We start from the raw sequence: 22258 nt of genomic DNA on the forward strand, positions 1-22258 counted from the left end.
GCAGGAACAACTAGTTTATTTAACTTAAAATTTGAGACTAAAAGTACCATTTTTTAATTATTGGGAAATTGAACTTAGCAAGGAAAATATTATAGATAACTAAAATACTCATGATTACAACATGTTCTAATGTTAATTTGATAGTAATTGGATACAGTAGTGTATATCAAAAAGAGGCCCCCCCCAATAGGAGTAGATTACTAAGAACAAAAATGTAATATAAACTTTCCTAAATGTTAGTTTATCTGCCGGAAAATATACCCAGAAAAAGTGTATTTATCCAAATAACAAATGGCTTATTTCTGCATTTGAAAAGTTACATCGTGGACTAGGATCTGTACAAATCAGAGGATGTGTAGTATTTGCATTATTCTTTGCTAAAGGAAAAAACACAAATATTTCTAAAATCTAAAGGATTAGCAAATAATGACAGATGTAAATACTGCTGACTAAGCAATTAGTAGGAGTTCCTCTGATTAATAGTTTAGAAATAATTGAAATGAAGAAAAAGTAACATTATTTAGCCTAAGAGGATTTATTGGCCACAATCATTTGAAAGAAAAAAATGTTGATTATCAGATGTTGTAAAATTGAGATTAAGCAAATTAAATATGTATTCTTTTGTAAAAATCAAAGTGAATGAAAATATTAATATAAAATAGTTCTATGTTGAATAGAGATTCTTACACATGTAGCCTTTTTGTCTCTTCTAGGTCAAATTAAAAATACATGTTTTAAAGAGAATCTTATCATTAACAAGGATTTATTAACATGGCTTATTTTATTTTTCTTTGCACAGTTTGCACATATAATAGCAGCTATCCAGTAGTATTTTCTCTTTATACCTAAATATGCTCATGTGGTAAAACTTTGAAGAATTATTGATAATTTTTAAATGACAAAAATGAAGTTAAAAATTATAAACTTTGTTTTTACCTTTAAAACATATTATAGATACCTTATATTTTAAATTTCTGTATTAATTTTATTTTCTCAGGTGAAAAATTTACCAAGATAAAAATAAAAACATGTTAGAGGTTACAAAATAGCATCTGAGGAAGAAAACATGCCTATAAGCTTTCACCTAGGAATGACAAGATGCTTATTTTGTCAGGTGTAGCATTGTCAAAACAAGTGTGGAGCTTGCAGTCAGAGGACCTAGATGCAGACGCTGGCTTTACCACTTATGAATGCTTTTGGTTCAGTCTTTCTGAGCTTCACTTTCTTTTGTCTGAAACGAGATTAAGTAAGGTAAGTTACATAAAGAACTCATGAGCAGAGTGCAGGGCAGGTTGTTAGAGGGCAGTGAATGAAAGTATTACTAGACATTAATATAAATCAAAGATGTTTGAGAAGGAGGAATGATTATTGAAAAAGTAGGTCTGGAAGTTCAAAAATTGTTAAATAAATATCTTTAATAGGCAATTGTTGGTGAGTATATAGAAACCTGGTAAGATAAGTAATCTTTTAAATGCAGCCAAGCTTCTAAAATAGAATAAGCCTGGGCGCAGTGGCTCACGCCTGTAATCCCAACACTTTGGGAGGCCGAGGTGGGCAGATTACCTGAGGTCAGGAGTTTGAGACCAGCCTGGCCAACACGGTAAAACCTCGTCTCTACTAAAAATACAAAAATTAGCTGTGTGTGGTGGCGAGCTTCTGTAATCCTAGCTACTCAGGAGGCTTAGGCAGGAGAATCGCTTGAACCCGGGAGGCAGAGGTTGCAGTAAGCCAAGATCACACCATTCATTTGCACTCCAGCCTGGGTGACAGAGCAAGACTTTGTCTCAAAAATAAATGAAAAAATAAAAATAAAAAAATAAATAGAATAGAATCTTCTAAAATATTGTTTCCATTTATACTTCTGGAAAGACAGTTATTTCACATTATGTAGTTTAAAGAATTGCCTTACACTGAAACATCTTCAGGTTGACATTATGAAAAAAAGTTTCAGTAATTATTTAGAAGAATTTAATTCAAATATTGAAGAGGACAACTGTAGTCAATATTCAGAAATGTGTAAATAATCTACAGGCATTTCTCATTTAAAGTAAGCCCAATATATAAAGTTTGAATTCTTAAAAATGATAAATTAGGGAGTTATGAGTTGGGAAAAATTAACTTCAAAGCTCCTTTAAGTATTAACATGTCCTAGTGATTATAATACGATTCTGCTTATAAAAAGGTCTACTTAGACTTCCAGTTTTGGGAAGATGGAGTAGATATACTTGTCCCTATTCCTCCCACTAAGTATAATGAAAAATTCTGAACATTACATATGAAGCAAACATAAAAGTCTCCAAATGGTGGAAAAAAGACAGATCAACTAGAGACCTTGGGACCCAAAGAACAACATGATGGTTAATTCCCTATGTTTACTTTTTGCTTTAGATACACCAGACTTGAAACTTTAGACATCAGCAACCTGGAAACACCAATGGCACAGACAAAAAAAGCCCCATCAAAACACTGCTCCAGCTGAAGGGCCAGAAAAGGAGTATAGCAGACAGAGAACTTTTTGACAATAAATACATACTCTAGGCAACTACAGACAGAATTGTGACCCCATCCTACTCATGTCAGCAAAGTCCTAGTGGAGAGCATAGACCCCTACCCTCACCAGACTATTAGGTAGTTTAAAGAATTGCCTTACACTGAAACATCTTCAGGTTGGCATTATGGAAAAATATTTAAGTAATTATTTAGAGGTGTCCTAACCCCTCCTTCCCAGGGTGGTGTCAGAGAAGGTCAAATAAAGAACCAGTACTTTCATCATCATAAGTCAGTAATAAGGAGTCTCCCATCCTGGGTGTCAGTGAAGGCCAAATGAGGAACTTGGATATCTCCTCCAACTTGGCCTGCTCCCCACACCCACTTCCCCTGCCAGTACCATGTTAGAAAAAGCCAGCTAAAAGAGATTTTAATGAGATTCAAAACCTCATAAATATCTCATATGTCCAGGTTTTATGAAAATCACTCATGATATATATCAAGAACTAGGAAGATCTCAAACTATATGAAAAAAGACCATTAATAAATGACAAAACCAAGAAGACAAATATGTTAGAATTATCTGACAAAGATGTAAAAAAATTATCTGACAAAGATGTTAAAAAATAAAAATGCTTCAGTGAGCAACTACAAAAACACTTGACACAAATGAAAAAATAGGAAATCTCATTAGATAAGTAGAAGACATAAAGAAAAACCAAATGGAAATTTTAGAACTGAAAAATACAATAATCAAAATTAAAAACTAAATGAGTTGAATAACAGAATGAAGGAGACAAAGGAATAAATCAAGGAACTTGAAGATAGAAGAACAGAAATTATCCGCTCTAACAAAAGAGAGAAAATAGACTAAAAAGAGCAGATTCTCATGGACCTAAGTGACTACAACAAAAGATGTAACATTCATGAAATCAGAGTCCTAGAGGGAGAAAAGAAAGAGGGTAAGGCTAAAAATACTCAAATAAATAATGTCTGAAAACTTCTGAAATTTGGTGAAAGACATAAACCTACAGATTCAAGAAGCTGAGTTTTTAACAAAGGAGCCAAAACAGTTAAATGGGAAGAAGGTAGTTATTTTTTAACAAATAGTGCTGAAACAACAGGGTATTTACATGCAAAAGAATAAAGTTGGACGTCTGCTTCACACCATATACAAAAATTAACTCAAAATGGATCATAGAACAAAATCTAAGTGCTAAAACTATAAAATTATCAGAAGTAAACATGGAAGTAAAGTTTTGTGACCTGGAGTTAGGAAAAGACTTACATATGACACCAAAAACACAAGCAACAAAAGAAAAAGTAAATAAATTGGATTTCATCAAAATTTTAAACTTTCATGCTTCAAGTGGCACCACCAAGAAAGAAAATGAAAAGACAACACACAGAATGGGAGAAAATATTTGCAAATCACATATACAATAAGAGATTTATATTTAGTATAGATAAAAACTCTTATACCTCAATAATAAAAAACAACCTAATTAAAAATGGAGAAAGGATCTGTATAGACATTTCTTCAAATAAGATATACAAATGACGAATATGCTTATGAGAAGAAGCTCAAGGGAATCATTAGCTACATCATTAGCTACTAGGGAAATGCAAATCAAAACAAGGAGACACCACTTCACACTCATTAGAATATCTATAACATGAAGTACAGGTAACAAGTATTGGGGAGGATATGGAGAAATTGGAACCCCCAAACACTGCTGGTGGGAATGTAAAATGCTACAGCTGCTCTGGAAAACAGTGTGGCAGTTCCTCAAACAATTAAATATAGAGTTACTCTATGACTCAGGAATTCTACTCCAAATAAAAGAAAACATATGTCTACACAAAAAGTGGTACAAAAAGCAGGATTATTTGTAATGTCCAAAAAGTGGTACAACTCGAATGTTCATCAATTGATTAATGAATAAACAAAATATAGTATGTGTGTGTGTGTGTGTGTATATATATATATACACACACACACACAATGGACTATTAATTGGTACTAAAAAGGAATAAAGTGCTAATACATGCCAGAGTATGACTCAACCTTGAAAGCATTATGCTTTCTTTAAGTAAAATAAGCCAGTTACAAAAGCCACATGTTACATGATTATGTGAAAGTCTAAAATAAGCAAATATATAGAGACTAAGTATGTCAGTGGTTTCCAAGGGTCAGGAGGGGAAATAGTGATTACTAATAGGTATAGGGTTTCTTTTCTAGGTGATTAAAGTGTTCTAAAATTAGATAGTGGAGGTTACACAATGTCGTGAATCTAAAAACCACTGAATTATAAACTTTAAAAAGGTGAGTTTTATGGTTAAAAATTATATGTCAATAAAGCTGTTACTAAAAAAAGGACAAATGAAACCTAATAGGATAAACTCAAAGAGATTTCATGCCAAGATGTATCATTCAACTTTTGAAAACTAAGAGCATAGAAAAAATTGTTAAAAGCAGAGTGCAAGAAACGACACCTTACTTGTAAGGGAAAAGCAATTTGAATGACAGTGGATCTCACATCAGAAACCATGGACTCCATAAGGAAGTGACACAACATCTTTCAAGTGCTGAGAGGAAAAAACTGTCAACCCAAATCTAATATCCAGCAAAAAAAATCCTTTAGGAATGGAGGGGGAAATAATGATATCCTCAGATGAAGGGAAACTGAGAGATTTTGTCACTAGCAGTTTTTTTCTAAAAGCATGACTACAGAAATTTCTTTAAACAAAAAGGAAATTATGAAAGAAAGAATATTGGAACATTAAGTGCAAAGAAAAAACACACTAAGTAAAAATATGAGTCAATATAATAGGCTTCCCTTCTCTTGAGGGGTTAAAGCAGAAATTTTAACATCTGATTTGATAGAGAGAATACTTAGGACAATCATAAAAGAAAAAAGGTAAGGAACTATAAAGGGAAATAAGGTTTCTACACTTCACTTGAACTGGCAAAATTACACCACAAGTACATGAGGATAGGTTTGATATCGATATTGACTTAGTCCACTTATGCTGTTATATCACAATACCTGAGACTGAGTAATTTAGAATAAACTGAAATTTATTTTCTCACAGTTCTGGAAACTGGGAAGTCCTAGATCAAGGCATCGGCATCTGTTGTCTGCTGAAGACCCTCTTGTTGCATGAAGCCTCTTTTATAAGGGCCTTAATAACATTAATGAGGAAGAACTTTCATGACTTAATTACCTCTTAAAAACTTTACTACCTAATACCATCACATTTGCAATGCCTGAATTTTGGAAGGGACACATTTAAACCATAGTAAATATATGAAAAATTTTAAATTATAAAAGATGTATAATTTTAATACCTAAAGCAACTAGTAAAAAAGAAATAGATACAGTCAAAAACAAAAATTAATATGGAATTCTAAAATGTAATCCACAGGAAGTAACCCACAAGAAGATAAGGAAAAGAAAACAGAGAAATGAAAAACAGAATAGAAAACAAAATATAAAATAACTGATTTAAGCTCTAACATATCTGTAATTACATTCAACATATTGGAAAAAAGGATTGTTGGAGGTGGGTGGCAAGATGGCCGAATAGGAAGAGCTCCAGTCTGCAGCTCCCAGCCAGATCAACGCAGAAGGTCGGTGATTTCTGCATTTTCAACTGAGGTACCTGGCTCATCTCATTGGGACTGGTTAGATAGTAAGTGCAGCCCACGGAGGACGAGTTGAAACAGGATGGGGCGTTGCCTCACCCAGAAAGTGCAAGGGGTCGGGCAACTCCCTCCCCTAGTCAAGGGAAGCCGTGAGGAATGGTACATTCTGGCCCAGATACTATGCTTTTCCCACAGTCTTTGCAACCCACAGACCAGGAGATTCCCTTAGCTCCCTACACCACGAGGGCCCTGGGTTTCACGCACAAATCTGCGTGGCCATTTGGGCAGACACTGAACTAGCTGCAGGAGTTCTTTTTTCATACCCCAGTGACGCCTGGAATACCAGTGAGACTAAAGTGTGCACTCCCCTGGAAAGGGGGCCGAAGCCAGGGAGTCAAGTGGTCTAGCTCACTGGATCCCACCCCCACAGAATCCAGCGAGCTAATACTCACTGGCTTGACATTTTGCTGCCAGCACAGCAGTCTGAAGTAGACCTGGGATGCTTAAGCTTGGTAGGGAGGGGTGTCTGCCATTACTGAGGCTTCAGTACATGGTTTTCCCCTCACAGTGTAAACAAAGCCTCTGGGAGGTTCGAACTCGGCGGAGCCCACTGCGGCTTGGCAAAGCCGCGGTAGCCAGACTGCCTCTCTAGATTTCTCCTCTCTGAGCAGGGCATCTCTGAAAGAAAGGCAGCAGCCCCAGTCAGGGGCTTATAGATAAAATTCCCATCTCCCTGGGATGGAGAACCTGGGGGAAGGAGCGGCTATGGGTGCAGCCTTAGCAGACTTAAACCTTCCTGCCTGTGGGCTCTGAAGAGAGCAACGAATCTTTCAGCACAGTGCTCGAGCTCTGCTAAGGGACAGACTGCCTCCTCAAGTGGGTTCCTGACCCTCGTGCCTCCTGACTGGGAGACACCTCCCAGCAGGTGTCAACAGACACCTCATGCAGGAGAGCTCCAACTGGCATCTGGCAGGTTCCCCTCTGGGATGAAGTTTCCAGAGGAAGGAAAAGGCAGCAATCTTTGCTGTTCTGCAGCCTCTGCTGGTGATACCCAGGCACACAGAATCTGGAGTGGACTTCCAGCAAACCTGCAGCAGAGGGGCCTGACTGTAACAGACAGAAAGAAATAGCATCAACATCAACAAAAAGGACATCCACACAAAAACCCCATCCAAAGGTCACCAACATCAAAGACCAAAGGTATATAAATCCACAAAGGTGAGGAAAAACCAGCGCAAAAAGGCTGAAAATTCCAAAAATCAGAATGCCTCTTCTCTTCCAAAGGATCACAACTCCTTGCCAGCAAGGGAACAAAACTGGACACAGAATGAATTTGACAAATTGGACAGAAGTAGGCTTCAGAGGGTGGGTAATAACAAACTCCTCCAAGCTAAAGGAGCATGTTCTAACCCAACACAAGGAAGCTGAGAACCTTGAAAAAAGGTTAGATGAATTGCTAACTAGAATAACCAGTTTAGAGAAGAATATAAATGACCTGATAGAGCTGAGAAACGCAGCATGAGAACTTCGTGAAGCATGCACAAGTATCAATAGCCGAATCAATCAAGCAGAAGAAAGGCTATCAGAGATTAAATATCAACTTAATGAAATAGAGTGTGAAGACAAGATTAGAGAAAAAAGAATGAAAAGGAACGAACAAAGCCTCCAAGAAATGTGGGACTAGGTGAAAAGACCAAACCTACATTTGATTGGTGTACCTAAAAGTGATGGGGAGAATGGAACGAAGTTGGAAAATACTCTTCAGGATATTATCCAGGAGAACTTCCCCAGCCTATCAAGACAAGGCAACATTCAAATTCAGGAAATAAAGAGAACACCATGAAGATACTCCTTGAGAAGAGCAACCCCAAGACACATAATTATCAGATTCACCACGGTTGAAATGAAGGTAAAAATGTTAAAGGTAGCCAGAGAGGAAGGTCAGGTTACCCACAAAGGGAAGCCTATCATGCTAACAGTGGATCTCTCTGAAGAAACACTACAAGCCAGAAGAGAGTGGGGGCTAATATCAACATTCTTAAAGCAAAGAATTTTCAACCCAGAAATTCATATCCAGCCAAACTAAGCTTCATAAGTGAAGGAGAAATAAAACCCTTTACAGACAATCTAATGCTAAGAGATTTTGTCACCACCAGGCCTACCTTACAAGAACTCCTGAAGGAAGCACTAAATATGGAAAGGAACAACTGGTACCAGCCACTGCAAAAACATACCAAATTGTAAAGACTATCAACACTATGAAGAAACTGCATCAACTAACAGGCAAAATAACCAGCTAGCATCATAATGACAGGATCAAATTCACACATAACAATATTAACCTTAAATGTAAATGGGCTAACTGCCACAATTAAAAGACACAGACTGGAAAATTGGATAAAGAGTCAAGACCCATTGGTGTGCTGTATTTAGGAGATCCATCTCACGTGCAAAGACACACATAGTCTAGGGAACAATGAACAAGAAGAGCTAACTGTCCTAAATATACATGCACCCAATACAGGAGCACCCAGATTCATAAAGCAAGTTCTTAGAGACCCCAAAGAGACTTAGACTCCCACACAATAATAGTGGGAGACTTTAACACCCAACTGTCAATATTAGACAGATCAACGAGACAGAAAATTAATAAGGATATTCAGGACCTGAACTCAGCTCTGGACCAAGCAGAGCTAATAGACATCTATAGAACTCTTCACCCCAAATCAACAGAATATATGTTCTTCTCAGCACCACACTTATTCTAAAATTAATCACATAATTGGAAGTAAAACACTCCTCAGCAAATGCAAAAGAACAGAAATCATAACAAGCAGTCTCTCAGACCACAGTACAATCAAATTAGAGCTCAGGATTAAGAAACTCACTCAAAACCACACAACTACATGGAAACTGAACAACCTGCTCCTGAATGACTACTGGGTAAATAATGAAATTAAGGCAGAAATAAGTTCTTGGAGACCAATGAGAATAAAGACACAATGTAGCGGAATCTCTGGAACGCAGCTGAAGCAGTGTTTAGAGGGAAATTTAGAGCACTAAATACCCACAAAAGAAAGTGGGAAAGGTCTAAAATCAACACTCTAACAACAAAATTAAAAGAGAGAAGAGGGGGCAGGCAGATTCAAAAGCTAGCTGAAGACAAGAAATAACTAGGATCAGGGTGGAACTGAGGGAGATAAAACACGAAAAACCCTTCAAAAAGTCAATGAATCCAGGAACTGGTTTTTTGAAAAGATTAACAAAATAGATGGACTGCTATCCACTGCTAGCTGGATTAATAGGGAACAAAGGAGAGAAGAATCCAGTGGACACAATAGAGAATGATGGGATGTCACCACTGATCCCACAGAGATACAAACCACCATCAGGGAATACTATAAACACCTCTGTATAAATAAACTGGAAAGTCTGGAAGAATCGGATAAATTTCTGGATGCATGCACCCTCCCAGAACTAAACTGGGAGGAGATCGAATCCCTGAATAGACCAATAGAACAAGTTCTGAAATTGAGGTGGTAATTAATAGCCTCCCAACCAAGCAAAGCCCAGGACCAGACAGATTCACAGCCATATTCTACCAGGGGTGCAGAGAGGAGCTGGTACCATTCCTTCTGAAACTGTTCTGAACAATGGAAAAAGAGGGGCTCCTCCCTAGCTCATTTTATGAGGCTGGAACCATCCTGTTGCCAAGACCTGACAGAGACACAACAGAAAAAGGAAATTTTGGGCTAATGTCCCTGGTGAACATCGATGCGAAAATCTTCAATAAAATGCTGGTGGGCTGAGTTCAGCAGCACATCAAGAAGCTTATCCACCATGACTAGATCAACTTCATCCCTGGGGTGCAAGGCTGGTTCAACATATGCAGGTCAATGAACGTGGTCTATCACATGGGCAGAGCCAGTGACAAAGGCCACATGATTGTCTTAGTGGATGTGCAGGGGGCCTTTGATAGAGTTTGGCACCCCTTCATGCCAGAAACTCTCAATAAACTAGGTATTGATTGAACGTATCTCCAAATAATGGGAGCTGTTTATGACAAACCCACAGTCAATGTCATGCTGAATGGGCAGGGGCTGGAAGCATTACCTTTGAAAACCAGCACAAGACAGTGGTGCCCTCTCTCACCACTCCTATTCAATATAGTATTGGAAGTTCTGTCCAGGGCAATCAGGCAGGAGAAAGAAATGGGGGGTGTTCAGACAGGAAGAGAGGAAGTCAAATCGTCTCTGTTTGCAGATGACATGATTGTGTATTTGGAAAACCCCATTGTCTCAATCCAAGATCTCCTTAGGCTGATGAGCAATTTCGGCAAAGTCTCAGGATACAAAATCAATGTGCAAAAATTGCAGGCATTCCTATACACTGATAATAGACAAGCAGCAAACCAGTTCATTAGTGAAGTCCCATTCACAATTGCTACAAGCAGAGTAGAATATCTAGGAATACAATTTACAGGGGATGTGAAGGACCTCTTTGAGGAGTGCTGCAAGCCACTGCTCAAGGAGATAGGAGAGGACACAAATGGAGTGTTCCATGCTCATGGATGGGAAGAATCAATATTGTAGAAATGGTCATACTGCCTAAAGTAATTTATAGATTCAGTGTTATCCCCATCAAGCTACCATTGACTTTATTCACAATTAGAAAAAAGCTACTTTAAATTTCACATGGAACCAAAAAGGAGCCCATATAGCCAAGATAATCCTAAGCAAAAAGAGCAAAGCTAGAGGCATCATGCTACCTGACTTCAAACTATACTACAAGGCTACAGTAACCAAAACTGCATGGTACTGGTACCAAAATAGATATATAGGCCAATGGAACAGAACAGAGACCTCAGAAATAATGCCACATATCTACAACCATCTGATCTTTGACAAACCTTGTAAAAACAAGCAATGGGGAAAGGATTCCCTATTTAATAAATGGTGTTGGGAAAAATGGCTAGCCATATGCAGAAAACTGAAACTGGACCCCTTCCTTACACCTTATACAAAATTAACTGAAGATGGACTAAAGACTTAAATGTAAGACCAAAAACCATAAAAACCCTAGAAGAAAACCTAGGCAATACCATTTAGGACATAGGCATGGGCAAAGACTTCATGTTTAAAACACCAAAAGCAATGGCAACAAAAGCTAAAATTGACAAATGGGATCTAATTAAACTAAGGAACTTCTGCACAGCAAAAGAAACTATCATCACAGTGAATAGGCAACCTACAGAATGGGAGAAAATTTTTGCAATCTATCCATCTGACAAAGGGTTAACATCCAGAATCTACAAGGAACTTAAACAAATTTACAGAAAAAAGACAAACAACCCCACCAAAAAGTGGGCGAAGTGTATGAACAGACACTTCTCAAAAGAAGACATTTATACAGCCAACAAACATATGAAAAAAAGCTCATCATCACTGGTCATTAGAGAAATGCAAATCAAAACCACAGTGAGATACCATCTCATGACAGTTAGAATACCCATCATTAAAAAATCAGGAAACAACAGATGCTGGAGAGGATGTGGAGAAAAAGGAACAGTTTTACACTGTTGGTGGGAGTGTAAATTAGTTCAACCATTGTGGAAGACAATGTGACAATTCCTCAAGGATGTAGAACAAGAAATACCATTTGACCCAGCAATCCCATTACTGGGTATATATCCAAAGGATTATAAATCATTCTACTATAAAGACACATGCTCACGTATGTTTATTGCAGCACTATTCACAATAGCAAAGACTTGGAGCAGACTCAAATGCCCATCAATGATAGACTGGATAAAGAAAATATGGCACATATACACCATGTAATACTATGCAGCCATAAAAAAGGATGAGTTCATGTCCTTTGCAGGGACATGGATGAAGCTGGAAACCATCATTCTCAGCAAACTAACGAAAACCAAACACTGCATGTTCTCACTCATAAGTGGGAGTGGAACAATGAGAACACACGGACACAGGGAGGGGAACATCACTGCCTGTCTGGGGGTGGGGGACTCGGGGAGGGATAGCATCAGGAGAAATACCTAATATAGATGATGGGTTAATGGGTGCAGCAAACCACCATGGCATGTGTATACCTATGTAATAAATCTGTACATTCTGCATATGTATCCCAGAACGTAAAGTATAATAAAAACAAGCAAACAAAAAAACATAAATGATCTACAACATTGTATTTTGACTGGCAGAATGGATTAGAAAATATGAACCACGTATATGCTTTCTATAAGAAACTCACTTCAAGTATAACAACATAGGCAAGTGGAAAGTAAAAGAATGAAAAAAAGATATGTGATGTAATAATTAACCAAAAGAAAGTAGGAGTGGCTATGTTGATATCACATACAGCATATTTCAGAGCAAAGAAAAATACTAGAGTCAAGGAGAGATATTATATAATAATATAGGGTCAACCCACCAAAAAGACAGCAATTGTAAATGTGTCTGCACCAAATAACAGCTTCAAACTAGTGAAACAGGAAAAGTCCTGTGGTCCCCCTCTCAGGGCATGTGATGTGGGTGTGGCTCGCTTCCTCAGTTCCCTGCTGGCCAAACCTCTAGGGAGCATACAGATGGGCAAGCTATTGGCCTCCGACCCCATGGTAGTGTCTAGGGGTGAATGTTTCCAGCTGAACCCCCAGTGGGCATATGTTACAGTGTGCTCTTTTAGTTTAGCCGTCCATAGGTGGCAGGCATCGGTTAGCTCAATTAGGCCCCTGCCTTATCGCAAAGACAGAGGGCTTTCTGTATCCTAGGGTTCTTGCCTCGGTGTACCAAAATAATCAGATCACACATGGGCTTGGAGAATGTGTGCAAGGTTTTATTGAGTGGGAAGCTTTCAGCAGATGGGGGAGCCAGAAGGGAGACAGTTTTCTCTTGAAGTCGGAGTGCTCGGCAGCCCAGGGTCTCCATCGACTGCCATGGCCAAACTCTGCCTCGTTCTGCTGGTCGATGCTATGCCAGCACCTGTCATGTGCTCTTCTTCCAGCATGATCCCCTTGCCATCCTCTCGCCATCCAGCTGCTTGTGTGCCTCCCTGCTCGAGTCTCGAGAGTTTTTATAGGCACAAGATGGGGGTGTGGTGGACCAGGGTGGTCTTGGGAAATGCAACATTTGGGTGCGGAGTCAGGAGTGCCTGTCCTCACCTAGGTCCATGGGCACAGGGCCAGCAGTTAAGCCCTTGCCAGGGACCTGCCCTTCCCTTCCCAGCACTTCCCTGCCCCTTTCTGTATTGCTAGGTGAACTGATAGTACTAATAGGAGAAATAGGCAAATCCACAATTATAGTTAGAGACTTCAGCACCTCTTAGTAGTTTATAGAACAACTAGATGAAAAATCAGCAACTCAACAATACCATCAACCGAAAGGCTTTAATCAACATTTATAAAATACTCTATCCAACAACAGCAGACTTAACATTCTTTTCAAGTGTTAATGGAACAAATGTCAAGATAGAACATATTCTTTTACAAAACAAAGCTCAATAAATTTCAAAGAATTGAAATTATATAGTGTGTTCTTTTACCATAAGAAAATCAAACTAGAAATCAATAACAGCAAAATGTTCTCCAAACATTTGTAAACTAAACAACACACTTCCAAATAATCTATGGGCCAAATAAGTCTGAAGGGAAATTTAAAAATATATTGAACTGAATCAAAATGAAAATATAACATATAAAATTTTATGACACAGCTAAAGCAGGGCTATAAGGGAAATTTATAGCATATGTTAGGTTAAACTTAAGTGCATTTATTAGAAATGATGAAAAATCTCAAACCAATAATCTAAGACAATAAATGTAATATCTCTTTACTGTCTCCTTTTTATAATTGTCTTAAATATTTCCTCTAAATACATTTAGAATCACATCAGATAATGTAATTTTTCAGCAATTAAACGTAATTTAGAAAACTCAAGGGCCAGGCTTGGTGGCTCATGCCTGTAATCCCAGCATTTGGAAGGCTGAGACAGGCGGATCACGAGGTCAGGAGTTCAAGACCAGCCTAGCCAACATGGCGAAACCCTGTCTCTACTAAAAATACAAAAATTAGCCAGGCATGGTGGTGGGCTGTAATTCCAGCTACTCAGGAGAGGAGGCTGAGGCAGGAGAATTACTTGAACCCGGGAGGTAGAGGTTGCAGTGAGACAAGATGGTGCCATTGCACTCCAGCCTGGGTGACAAGAGCAAGACTCCTCCACCTCAAAAAAAAAAAAAAAAAAAAAAAAAAAGGAAAAGAAAAAAAAGCTCAAGAGAAGGGAAGCCTGTTGTATTTAACCGTATTTTTGAGTAAAGCATTTTTTCTTGGTTATCAAAGTTCCTAAATTCCTCCTTTTATAATGTAATTTCTGTTTAGTTTTTTTTAGCCATTCTTTTAAAAGAAGTCTGCTAGTGACAAAATCTCTTCGTTTCCCTTCATCTGAGAATGCCATGATTTCCCCTTCCCGCCTCAAGAACCTAGAAAAAGAAAGAAAAACCAAAAGCAAGTGAAGAAACAGAAATAATAAAGGTAGAAACAGAAATTAATGAAGTTAAAAACAGAGAGAAAAATCAATGAAACAAAAAGCTTCTTTGGAAAAAAATTAAAATCAATAAATGTCCATCTCTTTTTCTTATGAAAAAGAAAGAAGAGAGAAGACATTAATTACCAAACTCAAGGATGAAATAGAGGATATCACACAAACCCTCTAGATATCAAAAAGATGATATGGGAATAGTAAGAGCAATTCTGCACACAAAAATCTGACAACTTAGATGAAATGGATCAATTCCTTAAAAAGTACAAATGACTATAATTTGCCCAACATGAAATAGATAATTTTAATTACATAACTATTATATAAATGTAACTATTAAGATAATTGAATTTATAATTTTAAAACTTCCTGAAAATAAATATCAAGGCCCAAGTGGTTTCACTGGAGAATTCTACCAAACATTTAAAGAATTAACATCAATTACGTAACTTTTCCAGAAAAATAAGAGAGGAGGGAGCATTTCCCAATTCATTTTATGTGGCTACTTTCACCCTGCTATCAAAACCATACAAAGACAACATGTAAAGGAAATCTCCACGTCAATATATAATGAACATCAACTCAAAAATTCTTAACAAAATGTTAGCAAATAGAATTCAGCAATATATAAAAAGAATTACATACCATGAAAAAGTGATATTTTTTTTTCATGGATGCAAGTCGAATCCAATATTCAAAAATCAGTCAACATCATTAGCCATTAAAGAAATGCAAATTAAACCACAATAAGACATCATTACACATCTATCTGAATGTCTGGAATTTAAAAAATAAGTGACAGCACAAAATCTGGCAAGAATTCAGAGAAACGGAATCACTTATACATTGCTGTTGGGAAAAAAATGAAACATGTGATTACCCTTTGACGTAGCCATTGTTAGAAGAGTTATCAAAGAAATGAAAACTTAATTTTACAGAAAACCTGTACATGAGTGTTTATAGCAGTTTTATTTATAATATCTAAAAACTGGAAACAACCCAGATATTTTTCAATGAATGCATAGTTAAAGAAAGTATGGTACATCCATAACCAAGAAATACTACTCAGAAATAAAAAACAGAAAAACAATTGATACAACAACCCAGATAAATCCCTAAAGAATTTTAAGGGAAAAAGAGCCAATCCATGGTTCCCCTAGCAAAGGCCATTCCCTCTGCATTATGTCCCTCTAGCCTCCTCTCTCCTGACACCTTCAACCTCAAGTGACACATATTACCAATTTACTATTTAATCTCCTTCCTTTTGCATCTTCACAATACAACTCTGATTTCCTTTTTTCTTCTTTAAGAAGTAGTGAGCACAAGGGTTAAAGGCAAAGCATTAATGCCCAGTGTATCTAGGTTTAAATCTTGGCTTTGCCATCATGGAGACGTCAATTGGCCTTTGGAAGCCTTGGTTTCCTCATCTGTCTGATAAGAATAATAATAGTACCTATCTTCTAAGGCTGTTGAGAGGATTAAATGAGCCTATGCATATAATGAGCTTGTCACAGTGCCTAGCTCAAAGTAAGCCCTCAACTAAATACCAACTATGATTATTTTTATTGCTTGGGATGATTAATAATTTGTTCTAGGAGAATTGAAAATAATGCCAATTCTACTAACATTATTAACAGTATAGCCAAAATTGAGGAATGCAAACTTTTTTCTTTAGAAATGTCTCAGTATTGATAAATGTTTTGAGTGTCTGTGTTACAGTTTATTAAAAATAAAGATGAGTTGGGCATATTGATTAATCCCAACAAAGCAAAACTAGTGGCAAATAATGGCAAATCTTAATGAGAATGCTGTCTAAAGGTATCTCAAATGTAGATCTTTTGTTGAAAGGCATGGGGGTAAAAGACTGAGTTAGTCTTCTCTTATCTCTTTATGATATTAATTGGGGTTAAAAATCAATTTTCTTCTATTGCCTGCATTCTTCACCCACCCCCCAAGTTCTTTTTCTTCTGTTCGTTTTTGTCTATGCCTTTGATTTTGGTGGCTTTTTAAAAATATCTGGTGAGGCTTGGTTCTCCATTCAGAAATATTTAAGAGTAAGGCACCGAAAAGCTGATTGGAAGCTCTGTTGTAATGAGGAACTTGTAGACAGGTAGGCAACTCTTGAGGGATGTGGGACAGTAAGATAGCTTTTGTGTTGAGGGACTTTCTGGGTCTCCATAGAAGGCTCCTCTGATGTCTTGATTGGGAGGAATAAAAATGATTCCTTGTGTCCTGGCACCTGGAAGGAGTTACAGGGCTACAGGCGGAAGGTTGATTATGACTAATTAGTCTCTTATTTTCTGGCTGGTGCCTCATCCCTGCTCTCTCTGTTCCTGGAGTCCTCAAATCTGGGGCCTCACTTGTTCAAATGCCATAGAAAATAAACCTCCTCTTTTCCTAAGGGTGAGACAAGAGTAGTTAGCTGGCTTCATAAGGTAGGGTTCCAGTGCTCTTTTCAACCTCTTTTCAGTAGGTTCTCCTGCTGTCAGTCTCACCCTACATCTCAGCCTTTTCTGTACCTCCAATTCCTGAGCCCTTCTCCAGCTTTATGGAGAGAATCAGAGTACTTCAGTATGGTATTAGGAACTTTGATTTCAGGTTTCTCTGCTCTTCTAGGAGCAGAATTTGGAAAAAATAGAAGAGTTCCAGTTCCAAAATTTAGAAAAAATGAAAGACATGTACTGTCAGTTTCTGGTGCTTTCAGAAGAGAGAAGTGACAAAAATAAATGTAGTAGCTTAAACCAAAATTTTTGATACTACTTAAAATTATTTTTTTAATATTTTTTTTCTTTTTTGAGACAGCGTTTTGCTCTTGTTGCCCAGGCTGGAGTGCAATGGCGTGATCTTGGCTCACTGCAACCTCTGCCTCCCGGGCTCAAGTGATTCTCCTGCCTCAGCCTCCTGAGTAGCTGGTATTACAGGCATGTGCTACCATGCCTGGCTAATTTTGTATTTTTAGTAGAGACAGGGTTTCTCCATGTTGGTCAGGCTGATCTCGAACTCCCGACCTCAGGTGATCCACCCACCTCAGCCTCCCAAAGAGTTGGGATTACAGGCGTGAGCCACTGTGCCCGGTCTAAATTCATTTTATTTTTTAAGAGACAGGATAGGCTGGGTGTCGTGGTTCACACCTGTAATCCTAGCACTTTGGGAAACCAAGGTCAGTGGATGGCTTGAGCTCAGGAATGAGATCAGCCTGGGTAACATAGTGAACCCCACCCCTACAGAAAAAAAATACGAAAAATTAGCCCAACATGGTAGTGCGATTGTGGTCCCAGCTACTCAGGAGGCTGAGGTGGAGGATCACCTGAGCCAGGCAGGCCAAGACTGCAGTGAGCCGAGATCATGCCACTGCACTCTAGCCTGGGCAACACAGCGAGACCTTGTTTCAATGTTTTTTTTTTTTTTTTTTTGAGAGACAGGTTTTTCTCTGTTGCCCTGACTGGAGTGCAGTGGCACAATCATAGCTCATTGTAACCTCAAACTTTTGGATTCAAGCGATCCTCCTGCCTCAGCTTCTCAAGCAACTGGGACTACAGGCACGCATCACCATGCCTGGCTAATTAAAAAAAAATCTTGTTTTCATTTTTGTAAAGACTGTGGTGGAAGGGTGCGGAGAGTGTCCAATTTTATTGCCCAGTCTGGTCTAGAGCTCCTGGGCTCAAATGATCCTCTCACTTCCAAAAATGTTGGGATTACAGGTGTGACCCACAGTGCCCGGCCTGATACTACTTTTTAGAGTCATTAAATGATATTCTATACATGGTTTCATTTTTAATTTTGATTGTAAGAAAAAAAGTAGTTCGATGTATGTGACTATATGTAATTTTAAGTTAGCAGGTTAACAACTAGAACTAAATATTTTAAACATTTAGTTTTAATTTCATTAATAATTTAGAAGTCACTTATAATTTTATTATAATTACATGTGGAATAACATGTAATTGGTCCAAATAATCTGCCATATCATTTTTCATGTTTTGTATGTCATGAAAATTCTGCACAAAATTAATTTATACAGAATTTGTAGCTTTCATAATAAGAGACATTCTATCAAGAAAAGTTTATACTTTTAAACCTAGATTGTTATAGCAAAATTTACAGATTAAAAAGTCAAGATTCCTGTGTACATATCTCTTAAATTATCCCTGGAGATAGAAACCAAATAAGGGCAATAGGAAAGTCTGCTTATAATTTTTAATTTCTGTACCAGAAATTCTGGAATCCTAATATCCAAGCATCAATGCATTCCACCAAACCATGGAGGCTTTCTGCTACGAAGATGTCTTCCAAACTTTTAAAGTAACGAAAGATTTCCTTATGAAGTTTTCCCTTGTGGCTCTGAAGTCATACCTATGCTGGACTGGCTCCTTTTTCTCTTCCTCTGCATTTTTAGTTCAATTTCAACTGCACTTCTCAGCTATTACTTCTGTTTTGTCCTTAGTATTCACTGTTGTTCTTCCTTTAAGAGTCAATAGATTGGCAGTTTGTCAAAAGACCAATTTGTGACTCCGTATGTTATGCTTTTTCTAGCACTCCTGTCAGGGAAGATTTAAAGAATTCTAAAATGAGAACTGTCTCTTTTCTAGTTGGCCTGAAGTGTAAGTGGTAATTTGGATTTGCTTTGCCCATACTGGTAATGATTGTACAGTTAGATAAATGAATTTTAAAGCATGAAAGCTCTGCCTGCATTTCACAGGGCTTGTGTTGCCCATGGGGAAAAACATATCTCATGGTCCCTTAAGACTAAACAGAAGGAAGACTTTCTAATCTTGGAATTGGATTTTTTCTGAGGGCATGCGTATTTGCATAAATTACGGAGAAAAATCATTAGGGATTTTATTGTGAAGAATATATAAGCCAGTAAGATATCTACAAAAATCAAAACAAAGGAAAATTTCAACAATAGTTGTGGATAAGCTATTAATTTCTGTCCCTTAACACCTTTCCCACTTCCTCATTAACTCTTTTCTCTATGTTGGTTAGTTATATTTATGCTCAGTTTTTGCTCAAATAATTTGTATTCTTTCCTCAGAAGTATGTTCTGATATATGGAGTGCATAAAATTACTTTGTAATTCTTGTGGGTATACTACTGGAATTTGACTGCTGAGGAAGCAGGAGGCCATCACATTGCTATGTTGAGGATTTACCATGATTCTAGTATATCTTAAGTTGTTTTGATCCAAAAGATTATTTCTCTCAAATTATCACACATCTTTTATCTTTTCTCTCACTTCAAGACCTGAGAAGATGAAATTGAGGCCCATCTTACAGGTGCAACAGAAATCTGTACATAGTTTAAGTAGTGTCTAAGTTCCTGTAAATCTTCTTTAATAGACAACTGTATTGCTCTGTGCAACAGAATCTGAAGGAGAAGGGCTCAGAAGTGACAGATTCAAGGTGAAAATATCTCTAAGCCACACAGATCAATTTTTGCTGGAGAAAGTACATGTTATACTAGTTAAGCTAATGGGAAAATTTCATTTTAAAAGGAAGGAGTAATGTGAGCAGATAACTCAAGGCACTCCCATAGAAGTCACAGAGATGAACACGGTTATGGGAGAAGTAATCATACCTGCTGGGAAGATTATCTAAAGATGAGAGATTTCATCTTATTAGAAGTTGCATTATTTTAGATTTATTTTATTTATTTTTATTTTTTATTTTTCAGGGGAGAAGGCAACAAATCAAGACTCTAACCAGCTTAGGCAAAAGGAAGAACTTATATAAAGTGTACGGGGACGAGTTGAACAACCTACTCTACAGATAAGACTCCAGCTAGCCTAGGGACCAGCAATATTAGATCCTCTGCTTGCTTCTTTTTTCTGTAGACCAACTTTTCCACGGGAACACAGCTGCCTAGCACACCCAAGGTTTTCACTTTATGGCTTCAAGAATGAGAGACCAACTTGCTTTCTATATTTTTTCCTATCCAAGACCCAAATTCCTGGGGATGGGACTCACTGGCTCTGATTAGGTGAGGTATCCACACCTGGATCACAGATGATTAGCTGTGGCCAGAAGGAAGGGTCCCATTATAGCTGCACTATGATGGGAGGATGAAAAAGAGAGGGAGGAGCAGTTCCTAGAACAAGCACAGAAGCTAGAGAGACTACCCCAGAGTTTTCCATTGCAGAAGTACTACTCCAAATCATATGATTCATGAGATTTAATTGGAAGAGATGATTTGATGTTTGGGTACAAAAATTCCACTATCCCATCAGCATATTTTGATAAGATAGCAGTACCTAAAGGTTTACTAAGGTTTGCTTTAACAATTTAGATATGAGTAGTTTATTAATATTACTTTTATACATTTCTCTAATAGGTTATTCATTTTAAATTGCAGCTGGAGGCATCAATAAATCTAATGCAGTGACCTCATGTTACAGAAGAGAACTCTAAGAGGATAAATAACTTGGCCAAGATCACATGGTAAATAGTGAAAACATCTGGGCTGGAATCCAAGTGTTATTTTTTATCTAGTGCTGCTATCTTGATCTCATTATTTGTTTAGAAATACTTTATCTTTTGCCAAAAATATTTAACAATTATGAGTTCTTATTTGTACAATCTTTGAATCAAACTATACACAAATCCCAGGTCTCCCAGTGTCCAGTAGCAGCAAGACTTAGAGGAGGTCAGAACATTAGCTCAGAAACTGAGGAACATGAATTATATGCAGTGCTCCGTGCTGAGTGAAAGGCCACTTCTGCACAGAGATGACTTGCAAAGAAAGCTGCAGGAAAGGCCAGGATTTAGGAAGCAGCTTTGGCTTCTATTAGCTCCAGGATAGTACTGTAATGCTAGATCAGGGTATATCACAATTTAATATTGCAAAATCCAATAAAGATTTCAAAGCAAGCATTACCAGTAGGGGCGCCATGCATAGCAGACAGACAATAACATGTAAACCAGTGGCTCCAACCTTTTTGGCACCTGGGACTGATTTTGTGGAGGACAGTTTTTCCAGGGACTGGAGTGGGGGCTGTGTAGGGAGGTGTGGGGGTATTGGGGGTGTGGGAGTGTATGGGTGAAATGGGTAGGAGGGTGGTTTTGGGATGAAACTGTTCCACCTCAGATCATCGGGCACTTGATTCTTATAAAGAGTGTGCAACCTAGATCCCTCACAGTTTTGGGATGAAACTGTTCCACCTCCGATCATCAGGCCTTAGATTCTTACAAAGAGTATGCAACCTAGATCCCTCACATACGCAGTTCACAATAAGATTCACACTTCTATGAGAATCTAGTGCCGCTGCTGACCTGACAGGAGGCAGAGCTCGGGCAGGAATGTTCGCTTGCCTCCTGCTGTGCAGCCCAGCTCCTAACAGGCCACGAACCAGGGGGTGGGGGACCCCTGATATAAACAAACAAGCTAATTTAAAATAAAATAATACCTGCCATGAAGAGAGCAAAATGAAGGATGTGATAAAGAGTGAGGGGAGGCTACTCAAGATTGGGGAATTAGGGAAATTCTCTCTCTAAATCAGTGAATGATTCAATGAAAAGGAAACTGTCAAAAATCACAGATCAGTAACTTCAATAATAAAACTATTTGTCAATA

General features: G+C 37.9%; 1 long non-coding RNA gene across 3 annotated transcripts in view; it reads left to right on the top strand.

Moving 5' to 3' along the window:
* LOC103222989 (uncharacterized) overlaps positions 1 to 22258 on the top strand; it is a 56036-nt gene that overhangs the window by 1055 nt on the left and 32723 nt on the right. For 2 of the 3 annotated variants that reach the window (XR_012092750.1, XR_012092751.1), the window contains exons 2-4: positions 1115 to 1251; positions 20363 to 20668; positions 21041 to 21126. This is a non-coding gene — a long non-coding RNA (uncharacterized lncRNA). The remainder of the gene's footprint in view (positions 1 to 1114; positions 1252 to 20362; positions 20669 to 21040; positions 21127 to 22258) is intronic. The other variant, XR_005244586.2, reaches the window with a different exon arrangement.

This window comes from Chlorocebus sabaeus, chromosome 4, assembly GCF_047675955.1.
Source record: "Chlorocebus sabaeus isolate Y175 chromosome 4, mChlSab1.0.hap1, whole genome shotgun sequence".
In the NCBI taxonomy this organism is placed as follows: domain Eukaryota; kingdom Metazoa; phylum Chordata; class Mammalia; order Primates; family Cercopithecidae; genus Chlorocebus; species Chlorocebus sabaeus.